Below are 15,561 nucleotides of genomic sequence, written 5' to 3'. Positions count from 1 at the left end.
GTTTTCTAAGACTTTTTGTGTGCAGAATGTGATAACTTGTGCAATATAGATTCTAGAAAGGATTCAATGGCTTTTCATTATTTTATCTCTTTTGAATTGATTTAAACTATGAAAGGCATGGTTTACTTACGATTTGAACTGTTATTTGAATAGGGATATCTGATACCAGATGTTGTTCCTTGGAATAGTCAAGGAAGAATGAATTATGTGTGATTGTTCAGGTTAATTATTACCAACTAAATGATATTATATTCTATCCTGGATGAATCAGTTGGAGAAAATATCCTGACCCTGCTATTTCAGGAAATGATGGAGATTTTTGTAATTTGAATAGAGCATCCTGAGAATCTTCAGATTCTCAAGATCACTCTCTATTTGAAAATAGGTTCATTTTGTAATATAAGAATGAGGGATTGAACCTCAGTAAAGAAGAAGAGTGTGATATATAATCATTTTGATTTATATTGTAAATATCTACAGACAATTTTTGTAATTTAATAGTTATAATTTAATGGAGATGTTTTCAGTTCGAATTTAACTTATTACACTGAGTTAGCCATGAGGCAGTTGAATTCTAGCGATTTTGGGCCCAAACCTCAAATGACTTTTATCCTTTCTTGTATTATTAAGTTTGTATTCTACTTTTAGTTCCTATTATTCAATTATTTAGTTGTTCAATATATATACTTGTTGTTAATAAGATTTTTTGCTGAAGTGTGAGTTTTTGCAATAACTACAATTGAATATCATAGAGTAAGATTGATGGAAATTGGTCTTTAGAGTGTTATCTTTCCTTGTTTCTTCCTGTTGAATAGTGTAGAGTTGTTAATTCTTATGATTTGATATAATCTATGGTGAATTCGTCTCTATCTATAGTGATGTTTCTTTCTTGTAGATGCAGTTCCTTAATAAAGAACTTTTTATTTAGTTGGATTTCTTCACCCTTTTTCACAGGAGACTTAACGATTTGATTCCTTGAGAAGTCTTAAATGTTTAACATTGAAGTCTAGAAACCAAGTATGAGTTGTTTCTTTTAGTAAGTGTGAGTTTTTCCTTTCATTCTTATGTTGTTACTTTCCATTGAGGCCAGCTTCGATGATAGGTTTTCCCAATTTGATCCATGCTATCTTAACCACAAAGCCTACAAAACATCAACATCATTGTTTGGAATCCTTCTAATCAATTTTCACCATGACGACCTGTTGGGCAGAATGGGTAATAAATAGTTATGTTTCCCAGACCCTAGAATTTCCACTACTCTGAAACCTTCCTAATGCAACCATTATCGCCCATTCTGAGTGTGATAGACCACATAAAATCATCTGTGTCTATTTTCCACTTACCCTATTCATTTCCCTCTAGTATCTCTTCATCATTTCCAGATTTAACATAGCCATTAACCACAACTACCAATATTCAAATGGAATGTAGTGAGGCTTTTGGTTGATCCCACGACAGAAGGAGGGATTGTACTAGGGATTGTACCTCCCCTTTCCACTGGCTTTTCTGCTATGATCATCCACACACCTCTCGCCTATATTTTTATTGCACCATCTAGCCTCATCAACCTTCCATAAAATTGGTTGCTTGTTGGCTTGGGTTCTCGATTTACGTTGATCATTGATCTTGTCTTCAAATTTTCCTCCCTATGTGGCTTATCACCTCTTCCATGTACTCTACCAGATACTGACTCCTCCTAAGCCTATCCAACTTGCCCAGAGGAGCACAATATTCTTTCAATTATCCTTGTTGGACCTCTTCTAGTTGCATTCCACATTCTCATAGGTCACACTGGAGCCCTCTTCAGCCAACTTGTTTACCACCTTATTCATCAATCAATGTACTAGGTTGAACTTGACATATGTATGATTGCCAAGTTTCTCTATATTCATTGAATGATATGTCCTAGATGCGAGTGTGTCGTTACCTTTCCTATGTTACTGCCACACTGAAGTTGTTTGGCAACCCTGGTCACCAGGGCCGAGTCTCCTTTAAGGTCATGTTATGCGTGTTTTCCCAAACCATAATTTCTAGCCCTTGTTCCAACACATGAAATTACATAGAATTATTCGTGGAAGCTCCAAAATTATTGAAGTAAATATGAAGAATCATTCTTACAATATCTCTTATTGCCCCATCCACACCATCTTGACCATGGTTTCCTTTAAAGGCTCCACCAAAATTCAACTTCAGGAATGTGTGATCTAGTGGCAACCAAGTTGTTGTGGCTCATGGGATTTAGGTTTCCTTCCTCTTTTTATAGTAATATGGAACGCCTTTTAACCCTAGATTTTCTAGGATTTTGTTTTAGTGTTTTGTAGGGTTGTCCTTTGATTTTTTGAGATTACTGCTAAGGATTGATTCTTGTATTTGTTGTAGGATTTACGCCATCAAGGCCAAGTGGAGAAGGATTTATGTTAAAATATTCATAATTGTCTTTTCCTCTAGAAAACCCATATCACAAAGCCTCGAATCAAACACTAGGAAAGGTTTATCACCTAATTTTTCATGATTCTTTCTTGTCATTTTCTTAATGTTTCCTAATGCTATCCTATTGTCTATCTAACTGATGAAAAACCAAAGAGACCTAATCCCATGAGCCAATAGTGTAATCAAACTTGTTGAGAATTTGGTTGATGGATTCCTCTTGTTTCTCACAAAGGTTGCGTTAGACGGTCTATTGAAACCTTTGAGTCATAGATTTTCCCAAGTTAAGATCTTTTTATGCATTACCAACCAAGTGAATAATTTTATTTTTGGTCAATGTGGGATGGACCAAAGTTTGTTCCACACTAGTTCTACTAATTCTTGTTGGTTCCATGTTAGGTAGAGTTAGGCCTCCTTTAGGGTGTTGGGCATGGTCCAACTTGGTCCAATTGTTTGGTAAAAGACCCCATGAAATAAGGAGGGGACTACGGGGAGCTGGCATAGATATATTCATCGCGTGAAATCTTAGGGCTTTTGGGATGGGATAAATCCCTTATTTTGTAATGTGTATCGGGTAGTAGTCCTTGTTTTATGGATCCATGGTATGTGGACCATGGTTTTTGTATAGATGAATTGTATAAAAGGATATGCAATAATTTGTACATGATACGAAATGTAATCATAATAAGAGATATCATAGTGAATCTCTATTTTCACATATATAATCTTTAGTTTTGGTGAAGGCTCCACAACTGAGTACACAAAGACCTTGAAGAGTTTGCAGTTAAGTGTGTAGACCACCTATAGCTAGGTGTGCAGGTCAGAGAAGTGAATGTAATTGAAGGTATGTTTAATAAATAATAATTTTTGACGAAGTGTTGTATCTCTATATATATTATTTGTCTATTGTTATGTATCTAATTATTTATGCTTTTCATTGAATTATGAGAAGAACTATAAGATATATGTTATTTGTAGAGTTTATTCACTACTATTAAAATAATCATCTGCGTGATGTTATTATGCATGCAAAGTTATAAGATGGACATACAGTAGAAGTAAATACAAGACACCATTCATGAATATCCCTTCGGTTGTAGAAACGTGGTTCTGAAACCTTTAGGTTTCTCCAACCTCCTATAACTACTTCAGGTGAGAGTGCAACTTGCTTACAAGTCGTGGCCGAAAGGGATAGTAGTTGAGGGTTTTTTTGGTGCACAACACACTTTGAACCTCGGTCAAGCCCCCTCAAACCAAAAAATGGTTCCATTATCGGGATTGGGATCTGCTTAAAGGGATATTATTTGGTGTCCATCGAAGAAAGAACTCTAGGAGTGGGTCAAACAAAAATAAAGATAATTTGCAGAAAAACAGAAAAGAAACTCACGTTTATCTACTAAAGCTTGGTTATAGAGATGTATCTTCGAAGATGAATTTGGCATTTTCTTTGGTTCATTCCACATTGAATTACTTGAGTGGATATCTAAGTAAGATGAGCATAAGAACTATTTGAAACGTGATGAACCTAAGGAGTGGAACCCTAATTTGATATGGGGGCTCAAGAGAATTGATAATAATATCTAAAGGGTTGTTGATTTCTGGATCGATAACATTTTGGGAGGATTTATCACTAAGTTCACGATAGACCAAATCGTGTCCTATAGCAAAGTTGAAAGAAGATCCTTCAAAGGACTAAGAGGTAAGTTTTTTAATTCTCTAAACCTCTGGATTAATATGTTATTCCGTGAAAAAAGGATGTTATGGATGCAGTCAGATTAATGTTTGGGCAAAGAAGAAAAAAGCTAGAACCAGGGTATATGCGAGGTGGAAAATGATATTGAATAGATCCAAAGAATTTTATTGAGGCTGACTATATCCCTCTGTTGAGATCTGAGAATGAAGAAGAAAGAATTAGCCCTACAACCCCATAATATTCCCCCACCCATCTTGAAGGCATGTCTAAGTTAGCAGCTGAAAACAATCAGGGTGTCTTTGGGGTTCCCCATACATCCACCCCCCTCACACACCATCCCCCTCCCCATACTTCCCCTACACCTCCACCTGCACCACCCTTTTCACCTAGCCCCTCAAGAAGAAGAATAGCAGATGAAATTAAACTACACGTCTTTAGAGGACTGGAAACATAGGACCTTGACCAATTTTGGTTTGTAACTGATGCAATATGGATGGAAAGATAGATTAATAATGATGATGTAAAGAAGACACAAATTGTGACATCGCTGAGGAAGAGGGTGATGACTTGGTATATGAAATACACTGTGAGTAAGTCAAAGGATACATTTGATTAAATTAAGAAAGACTTGTTAGCAAAGTACAAGAAGCCGAAATCAGAATTGTAGTGTATCACAGAGTTCAAAGAGATCAAGCAAGCACCGAATGAACTTATGTGGGAACGAGATCAATGATGCAAGGTTTTTATGGGTCAAATGAGCTTTGAGATACCACCACAACAACATCAGGAATGGTTCATAGTCATGCTACAACCACATACTAAGTTACCATAGGCACAACAGAAGATCGCGACACAAGCTAAAGCATTGGATATTGCGATGAAGTTGGAAGGTTCGCCGATTGGAGATACTCATGCACGAGTACATCAGATGCACTGACCCTAGAATTGCAAGATCTAAAGAAAGGTAAAGAAGAAAAACTAGAAATATTAGAAGTGTGGTGTATGATGTGCAAAGTAGAAGGTCATTATAAGCATCAATGCCCTGTATTGAGAGATTATATTGCAAGGGCAGTGCATAATTCAGTAAATCCGGGTCTATGGTGTGAGATTTATAGGACATGAGGTCAATATCTCTCTTAAGGTTGCTGTCTATTAAAGAAATATATAGAGAGCCTGAAGTAGTTGTTTTCTAACTTTTGCAGATGCATAGGCCATGATGAAAAAAATTGTCGAAGTTATGACTTAATGATGGAGCGCACTATTGATAATTGCAGATTGCAAGCCGAAGGAAATTCCCATGAAGAGCAAGGCCAACATGCTGGATGAAGAGGATTTCAAAGATGGGGATGAGGAGAAGGATGAGGAGTTTGTTGAGGATGAGGCCAGATTATTTTCTATAATTGTGGATAGGGAGGACACTTCATGAGAGACTATCAGAACTCAACAACAACCTACAATTATTGTAAGGATTTTGACCATGTCATAGAAGAATGTCATGTCCTCATTGTGAAGATGTAGGAGAAAAGAAACCAACAACCTGCAACAAATATCCAAATGATGATCGTTGATCCAAGAGAAGATCAACCGTGCATCGGCATTGTAACAAGAACTGGAATGCGACTGGGAATGATAAGGCTGATGGGAAAAAGGAATTTGAAGATACATGGATAAGGAAAAATACCGAAAGGCTCCTGCATTTGATGCATTGAAGGAAAATAAAGCATTCATGGAGGTTAGATAAAGCTTTATGGATGATGGGGCCTCGACCTCTACCACACAGCCAACTTAGAAGGATAATCGTGAGAGAGTACTAGTTGTGACAGTGGAGGTGGATCTGAATGTCTTGAAGCCTTTTATAGAGACCTGCATGAAGTTTTTGAGGAATCAGAAGGTTGTGGAAGGATTACATGAACTGATAGACTCATATATTTCTGAGATAACATAGAGCAGGATGCACCTAGTGAATAATCTGCATACACACAAGAAGAGAACAACGAAATAAATGAGGCTTATAATACAAATTGGAGAGTATGACATGGACAAGGTTATCCTAGATCTGAGATCTGATGCCCATGTCTTGCCAGGATAGACTTTGGAATCGATGGGTAAGCTGAAGCTACAATGGTTTACTATTCATATGAAGATGGAAAATCAATAGAAAATCTTACCCCTAGGAAGGTTGTCTAATGTCACAGTGGGCATCGATGAACTGCGTGCTACCACTGACTTCGAATTGATTGAGATAGTAAATTATAGTAATCCCTACCCTGCGTTGCTTGGATTAGATTGGGAATTTACCAACATTGTTATAATTAATCTGAAGAAAAGGAAAATGATATTTGAAATCAACAATATGAGGGTTATTGTTCCATTGGATCCATCAAAAGGGGCGAGGTATACAAAACCTGTCAAAGAGGAATATAGCATAGATGACGTTGATAATATACATTAGATAACAACAAGGAAGAAAAATGGATCAATCCCACTACATATGGAAAGTTGAATCAGGAGCAAGATAGTTCATGTACCTCAGATTCAGAAGAGGAATTGGAGAAACGGTAGAACATATTGCATGTAGTGTCTACAAGGTGATGTGAAAGGATCACTAAAGTAGTGCATTACATGACAGCTGAGGTATTTTATTTACCTTTATATGATGGTTTTGGTGGTGTAAATACTTACTTTAAAGATTATTAAAGGAAGGTACCATAATGTTAGAGACTGCTAGCATTGCATCAAGCATTAAGGACCACGCCTGCTAGATGGTGGGGTATGAATAAGAAGAATATAGGAAATTGGCAGGAATGTAGAAGGTTGAGGTGGGTAAGATTTGGACAAGTAGAAATAGAGATCACAAACAATTATGATGGATAGAATTATCCTAGGGACCACATACAGCTCTATATGGTATCATGGGGAGAAATTCTGCAAGAAGAATGGGTGCATGAGTTCACCGATACCCTAGAAAAGATCCCTCATAACTGGTATTTGGAAAGTGAGCTTCGACATTGCACTACTAGCTGGGAGGAAATGGTGGAGGGATTTGTGACGAAATTCAGATTTGAGGATGACTTTCCAGATACAGATGCAACACTGAATATAGTTAAGAAAAAAAAATTGAAAACGAAGTTCTAGTTATTAGGCAACCTGATTGGGCTGCATAGATCCAGAATGTGATAGAATGTTATAATCTCACTACAGAAGAGGATGGAGATCCTCGCAACATTGACATCAAAGAGTTAGAAGGAAATCACGAAGTAAATGGACTTGAGATAGAGATGCCTGATATAATGAAGCCACAGAAGACGAGGAAGGTGAATATAACGTTAGAAGCTGAGCTGAAATATGCAACCATAAGAGACTACTAGGACGACGACACTGTCAGCAAGATAAAAAATTTATTGCATGAATATCAAGAGTGGTTTCCCACTAAATTTTCAAACATGAAAGGCATCATATGGGATTTGGGAGTTATGAGGATTCTGTTGAAGCTTGGTGTGAAGCCTTTTAAGCAGAGGCCTTATAGACTGAACCCAAAATATAATAAGAAGATAAAAGAAGAATTGGACAAGATGTTAACATTAGGGATAATTGAACCTGTCAAAGAGTCTAAATGGGTAAGCCCCATGGTAGTTCAGGAGAAGAAGTCGAAAGGGGAGATTACAATCTGCATGCACTTGAGGAATTTGAATGGTGCATGCCTACATGACCCTTTCCCTACACCATTTATAGGTGAAGTGTTGGATAATGGAGGAGGATAAGAGACTTACTCTTTTACAAATGGCTTCTCAGGGTATTGTCAGATTAGAATTGCACCAGAAGACAGACACAAGAAAACCTTTTCCATGGAATGGGGCTCCTATAAGTATACGTTGATGCCTTTTGGGTTAAAGAATGCACCTTCTATTTTCTATAGAGTTGTAATTTCAACTTTCAAGGAATATATACACAAATATCTGGAAGTTTATTTCGACGATTAGACAATATTTGGGCTATTAAAGAATCATGTGGCAAGCTTAAGGTTGATGATAGATACATGTAGGCAGTATAAAATATCATTGAACCTGAAGAAGTGCATCTTTTATGTGCCATTTGGAATATTGTTTGGACTTATGGTTTGTAAACAAGGATTGATGGTAGATCCAATGAAGATCGCAGTCATTGTGAACTTGTCAGCACCAAAAAGAGTAAGACAACTTCATACTACGCTAGGACACACTGGTTACTACATGAAGTTTATAAAATGATACGTGCAAATAACTTTGTCGAAGGAGAAGTTGTTGAAGAAGGATGTGACCTTCCATTGGGATGAAGAATTCCATAAGACCGTGGACATGCTAAAATAAAAAATGGTAACTGTGCCAATTCTAGTTTTTCCATACTAGAAGAAAGAAGTTCATGTGCATGTTGATGCATCTTGCATAGCTTTGGGAGTAGTACTAGCGTAGCCGGGAGTAGGGGACATTGATTATCACATTGCATTTGGGAGGAGGAATTTTTCTAAGGAAGAAAAGAATTACAACACAAGAAAAAGGGAGGGGTTAGCCATGGTGTATGCACTATAGAAGTTCATACATTACTTGTTGGGAGCACATTTTAAAATGTTCAGAGATCATTCCATGCTGAAGTAATTGGTGAATAATGCTATTTTGGGAGGGAATATATGTCGATGGTTGTTATTATTCAAGAATATGACTTCGAAGTTATAGTAAAGACAGGAATATTAAATGTTGGGCCTAATCACCTATCCAGGATAGAGACGAGAGAAGAACCTATGAATATTGAAGAAAATTTGCATGACGCATGGCTATTTGCAATTAAAGTCATAGATGATCACTTCACGAATATTATTCATCTTTTGTCCACATGAATGGAACCCGTGGAGTACACTACAAAGCAAAAGAAGTAATTGGTGGTTCGAGCAGCTAATTTTTTGTTGATTGTGGGACACTTGTATAAAATGAGATCGGATGAAGTACTGCATAGATACATCCCTGAACATGAAAGACATAACATTATGATGGGAGCTCATGTAGGAGTCGCAGGTGGGAGTTATGTAGGAAAAGACACTGTGCAAAATATTTTGAGAGTCAATTTGTGGTGGCCTATAGTGCATACAGAAGGAAAAGACTTTTATCAAGCATGTGATTTATGTCAATGGATAGGAAAACAATCCAAAAGATATGAAATGCAAAAATTACCCCAGGTGACTTTGCAGGCTTTTGATAAATGCAAAATTGACTTTGTTGGACATATCAGTCTACCTAGGTAAATGATTGCTGCAAGATACATCATCATCGTGACTGACTATTTGACAAGGTGGGCCGAGGCAAAATTGGTAAAGGATTGCAGCACTGAAACTATTGTGAAGTTAATTTTAGAGTATATATTATCTAGATTTGGTTGTTCGAAGATCTTGATGAGAGACCAAGGGACACATTTTTTGAATAAGATGACTGAAGCACTAACTAAGGAATTCCAAGTTTACCATCAGAAGATCAGTCCTTATCATCCTTAGGAAAATGGGATAGTGGAAGCTTTTCGATATGATTATGGAGAATGTATTGACCAAGGTGTCCAACGTTAACAAAGATGACTGGGACTTGAGGATTCTAGTAGTGTTGTGGCATACATAAGGAAATGAAAGAAATTGACTAGGTAGACACCTTTCAGGTTGGTATATGGAAAAAAAGAATTTATGCCACTAGAATAAATTGTGCCCAGTCTGAGAATTGCAGTTGTCATAGATATGGCAGACTCCGACATGATGAACAAGTTAATGTCACATATACTATCTTTAGAAGAAGACAGATTCATAGTAGGATTTCATTAGCAGGTGAAGAAAGTAAGGGAGAAAGCCTTGCATGACAGACACATCAAGAAGAAGATATTTCACAAAGGGGTTCTTGTATTATTATATGACAGTAAGTTCAGGAAGTTCCCAAGAAAATTTAAAGTGCATTGGTTGGGGCCATATAATGTTAAGAACATTTTAGATGGTGGTGTTGTTCAGCTCGCGAAGTTGAATGGGCAGTTGATTCTAGGCTGAGTGGATGGTAGTAGATTGAAGATATATAGGGATGACTATATCCCTAGAGCTTTGCATTGAAAAATGAAGGAAAGAAAGTCTTAGTGCCACCTGCAGTTGAAAGTGGGCACAGGACTATAAACTACTCTGAAGGAAGGGACTCCACAGAAGGAATATTTTTGCATGATACTCAAGAGTATGATGAAGTCCGAATGAGCTGCGATGAAGAAGAGGTATTTGTGGAAAAGGATAATTCAGACGAAGTTAGCCAAAACTATGACCATTGGAAGGAAAGATGGCACTGTTAAAAATAAATTATCATTGAAGGGCACGGGAGAAAAGAATTTATGAAGCACAACTGGATGTATCTAGCTCATACCTACATTAATGAACCAAATCTAGATCTAATCATGTGCCTGCGAATTTAAAATTATTAAAAAAAATGCATCCCGCACCACATTTCACACTTTGTTGCCTAAGAGAAATCAGAAATTGTGCGTAATTAAAGAAGATTTATTGCATGTCTGAGAGGAGCTCGGAAGAGTTGGTCAGAATCTTTAATAAGAAAGGGCTAACTGGTATCATGGAGTCACATGCAGGAAAGACCTTGGGAAAAATGTACCTATGTCCCCGACACGCTTAAGGTCACTAATGAATGGAAGGAAGCAAGGCAACAATAAGAATAATTGGAGAAGGCCATTACTAAGACTTACAACAAAATTATGGGCATGAAGGTCTCTGAGGATGAGGAACGAAGAGAAAAGGTCGCAAAGCTCACCCTCGCGATCAAGGACTCAAAGAATGTTATAGCCAAGCTGAAATTTGATTGCAAAGTGAAGATATTAGAACTACAAATAAGGTTGTAGCCAAGTACACCACCAAAGGTTTGAGACCAGAGACAAAGGGACTGCAATGCAACATTGAAAGGCATATCTGATATGATGGAAGATTTTAGGAAGTTGCTTGACAAAATGATGTAGATTTGAACCTCGTTGTGTGAGGATCCAAACATCTCGAAGATTGAGGAGGAAAAACAAGCCAAGCAGAAGTGGTGTGATGAGATCCTACAAGTCGTGAACACCTTACCAGTCTTGCAGAGGATTTCCAGCATTTCCAAAGGAAAGAACCTCCAGACGCAAATAGATGATTTGCAGAGGAAATCATAGATCTTGCAGGAGAGGACTTAGTCATGGCAACAAGAAGTTGTGGAAATTTCCCACGCAGTGGATGAAAGGCTGAAGGAATTGAAGAAAAGGGAAGTAGAGCTACTAGAGAAGACCGTTGGACCTACTACAAAAGCTTTGTTGAAGGAGGCATGACAAGAAGAAAATTTAATGGAAGAAACACTCCAACATTACAACGCAGTATACAATCAGATCACAATGAAGATCAGGGGCGTCGAAGCTAAGTGACTCGAGACGATTCACGGATGAGTGTTGAGGGTCTGTTGGCCATGGCCCAAATTTGTCCAAGTTTTGGGGTAAAGACCTCGCGAAAGAAGGAGTGGATTGTGTGGAGCTGGTGAAGATACATTCATCTCACGAACTTTTAGGGAATTTTGTAATGGGTATCAGGTAGTAGTCCTTGTTTTATGGATCCATGGTATGTGGACCATGGTTTTTGTATAGATGAGTTGTATAAAAGGATATGTAATACTTTGTAAAGTATATGAAATCTAATCAAAATAAGAGATATCATAGTGAATCTCTTTTTTCGCATCTATAGTCTGTAGTTTTATAGAAGGCTCCGCAACTGAGTGTGCAAAGGCCTTGAAGAGCCTAGAGCTGAGTGTGAAAATCACCTATAGCTAGGTGCGCAGGTCAGAGAAATGAATGTAATTTAAGATTTGTTTAATAAAGAAGAATTTTCGAAGTGTTTTATATATGTACATATTATTTGTCTACGGTTATGTATCTGTTTATGCATTCTTTTCACTAAATTATGCAAAGAACTGTAAGATATACTATTATTTATAGAGTTTATATGCTTTTGTTAAATTAATCATCTTCGTGAAGTTATCATGCACGTGAAGTTGTAAGATTGACAAATAGTAGAAGTAAATACCAACGCCTCTTTGTGGATATCCTTTTGGTTATGGAAACCTAGTCTTGTAACCTCATATAGCTGCTCCAGGTGAGACTATGACCTGCTTGTAGGTCGTTCCCAAAATGGCTAGTAGTTGATGGTATTGTTGGTGCACAACGTACTCTAAACCTGGGTCAAGCCCCATGAAACCAAAATAGGGTAAATTCGCCTATGTCCTATCACCCCCACCTTAATTTGTCATCATCCTCTGAGAAAATGATCTTTCTTCCGTATAGATCATTTTCCAAGTCTTTGCTAATTTGAGACAATGGTTCTTGCTTCTGGCAACTTAAAGATGACCATTTTTCCATTTTTGGTTTTCGCATCCTAGTTCTCAATACTGGTGAACTTCTCATTTTCCAACTCTCTACAATTTCTCCTAAAGGGCCATTCTCATTGGAATGGCTAATTTAAGTTCATGTTTCCATGCATACTCCTAGAAAAAGGTTGTTCTACCATTTCTTATTTCCTAAAAAGAATGGTCATGTAGTACTCCTTGATTCTATCAATCGAGATTCTAGGTGGTTGATCCCACCATCTGATTGTTAAACGTCATTAAAGTCTATGGATTACATTATTGAGAATAATTTTATTTCGATAAAGACTCCTAAGGGAGCATAACTTCTTTAATCAATTTGAAACATAATGTTTCTCCACAGGCCTCATTCACTATCTGAAGATCATAGAGGCCTAGGCCACCTCTAGATTTCGGTTTGCAAATTTTGTCCCATACTACCAAGGCCCATTTTTTCTTCTTCTCAGCTCCTCACCTCAGGAAAGTCCTTTGAAGTTATCTTATTTTGTGGAGGACCCCTTTACGGAATGGTTGAACATATAATAAGTACATAGGGATTCCTTACAATACCACTTTTTTCAGCACTAGCCTGCTTGCTAAATTCAGGTGTCGAAAAGTCCACCCGTTAAGCACGTGTTGTAATTTGGATATTAGAGTTTGCCGAGTTTAATTTTTACAATATTGTTCTATCAAAGGTATGCCCAGATTACTAGATGGTATATTTTTCCTTTGGAAGCCTAAGATGCTTGTGATATTCCTTTGCATAACAATGTGAGTATTACAAAAGAAAATCATTGATTTTGATCGATTAACCTCCATATATGAAGCTTTGGTGAAGTCATCCAGGATCTTCTTATATTCCTTGGCTTATTTGATAGTGGGCATGCCATGGAGCATCGTGTCATCCACAAAATGCTGATGGATGTTTGGCTTACATTCAGAGTGAGATTGTAACCTTTTGACACATCTACGGTACTCTCTGCTTTAATGGTTTTGTTGAGTCCCTTCGTTGCAAGAACAAATTGAAAGAAAAATAATGGGGCCCATTGCCTTAGACCTCTTGTGGGGGAGAAGGGCTTATTTGGAGCACCATTGACCATAATCGAGAAGCTAGGAGTAGTGACTAGTGACATAACCCACTGGATCTAATGTTGTTCAAAGCCAAAATCTTGTAACATGCTCTCCATATATTCCCAACTCAGTTTATCGCAGGGTTTATCAATATCCAATTACATTACCATTCTCAGTTTGTTCTGGGACTTGAGGGAGTGGATGATTTCATGATCCTAGATTACATTGTCCAATATCTATCTCCCCTTCACAAAACTCGCTTTCTCTTCTGAGGTCTGGATTGGCAACAAAGGCTTTAACCGATTTTCTATAACTCCAGAGATGATATTATATATTACATTACAAAGAGTGATAGGATGAAATTGGTCTAGGGTGTTTTCTTCCTTTTATTTTGGAATTAGAACAATGAGGATGGAATTTAGATATTTTAGTACAGTCGACAATTTGTAGTAGCCTTCTACAAGTTTGAAAATGTGTCATCCTAAAATACCCCAATAGGCTTTAAAAAATCCATAGTGAAATCATATAGACTAGGCACCTTATCATTTTTCATATCCTCGACCACTTGTTCTAGCTCCTCAAGGTATGTGGGCCATAAAATGCTAGAATTCTACTCTTTAGTGATCATCCTTGGGATTGTAATACACTTCCATTCGTTATGTTAATGTTTTACTATTTCTACACTTCGACTATTTTTAGATTCGATGGCGAGGAAAGCCATGTTAGATTTTTGAACCAATGTGGTTCATACAGATTAGTGTGATGTAATTAACATATTATTATGAATAAATAAAATTTTGGAAATTACTCAAGGAAAGAGCATGGGCGTCAAAATGTTTCTTGGCAATTAGAAAAAACTGTGGGTAGATAAATCGAAGTTGCATATTCCCAAAAATTTCTTAAAAACATTCCTAGGATAAATAATTAGAAAATAATAGATTTATTGTGATGGAAGAGAAAAATAATAATAAATGTCTTGGTTGGAGAAATATACTAATCTTGCGGTGAAATAAGATGTTGCAGGAAAAAAATGAAGGTTTCAATCAAAGAGGAAACTAACTTTTTCGAGAAAAGAAAAACAAAAATGCCTAGGTAGTAGGGGTGGGAAGCCCAAAAGGAAGGACACAACCAAAAATATGCTAGGAAGGAAACTTATAAAATAAAACCAAGAAAGAATAAAACGGGTTGTTAATTCTGGTGGAATGTCTATCGTAGCTTGAGGGGAACTAGAGGATTAAGTTCATGGTTTAGAGGAAAGGGCTCAGCTCCTGAGTAATCTTCCAATGCTAAATTCTGGTTAGGATTTCTATTAATTTTTTTGTTGATTTAAGATGCAGTAGAATATTCTAACAATGTTTGAATATTGAGTAAGTAAAGTATGGTTCTCACTAGCAGTATGATGATTTACTATGGATAAGAGATATCAAGTAGATTTCATGCTGAACTGGTTTATCTCTACATGTGATATTCTATGGTATGTAATGATGAGATTTTTACCATATGAGAATGATTGTGGGTTTTTTTGAAATATGGTGAATTGTGTGAAAATCTCTGATGAGGAACAAGCATGGCGATGGATTTAATATAGGAACATTTATGAGTAGAAAATTATTGAGTTAAAGTGTAGTCATGTTATTTAGAGAGAGAGAGAGATAACTACTTTTGATAATTTATATGTCTATCGGTATCCAGGACTGGTTATAACCAGTACCCATAAACCCATTTCTCTCTAAACTACAACCAGTACCTTCGCTGAAAAGGAAGGAACTTAGTATAACAACCAAAATCTGGAGGTGCACAGATATCCAAAAAGAAAGGAAAAAAATACATGGCTAGTAGATAACTACCACCAATGAGGATAAGGGTTTCAAATTTAAGCTACTAATCTATAGTAGAGAATGAAATGGGAAGTTTAAGTCTGCAATGAAATGCATCTCCATTAGAAAAAGGGTTCAAGGGGAT

This window comes from Pinus tabuliformis, chromosome 2_2, assembly GCF_031772625.1.
Source record: "Pinus tabuliformis cultivar Carrire ecotype Pingquan chromosome 2_2, CPIR1, whole genome shotgun sequence".
Taxonomy (NCBI): domain Eukaryota; kingdom Viridiplantae; phylum Streptophyta; class Pinopsida; order Pinales; family Pinaceae; genus Pinus; species Pinus tabuliformis.
The sequence above is the reverse complement of the archived record's forward strand: the minus strand, read 5'-3'. Positions refer to the sequence as shown.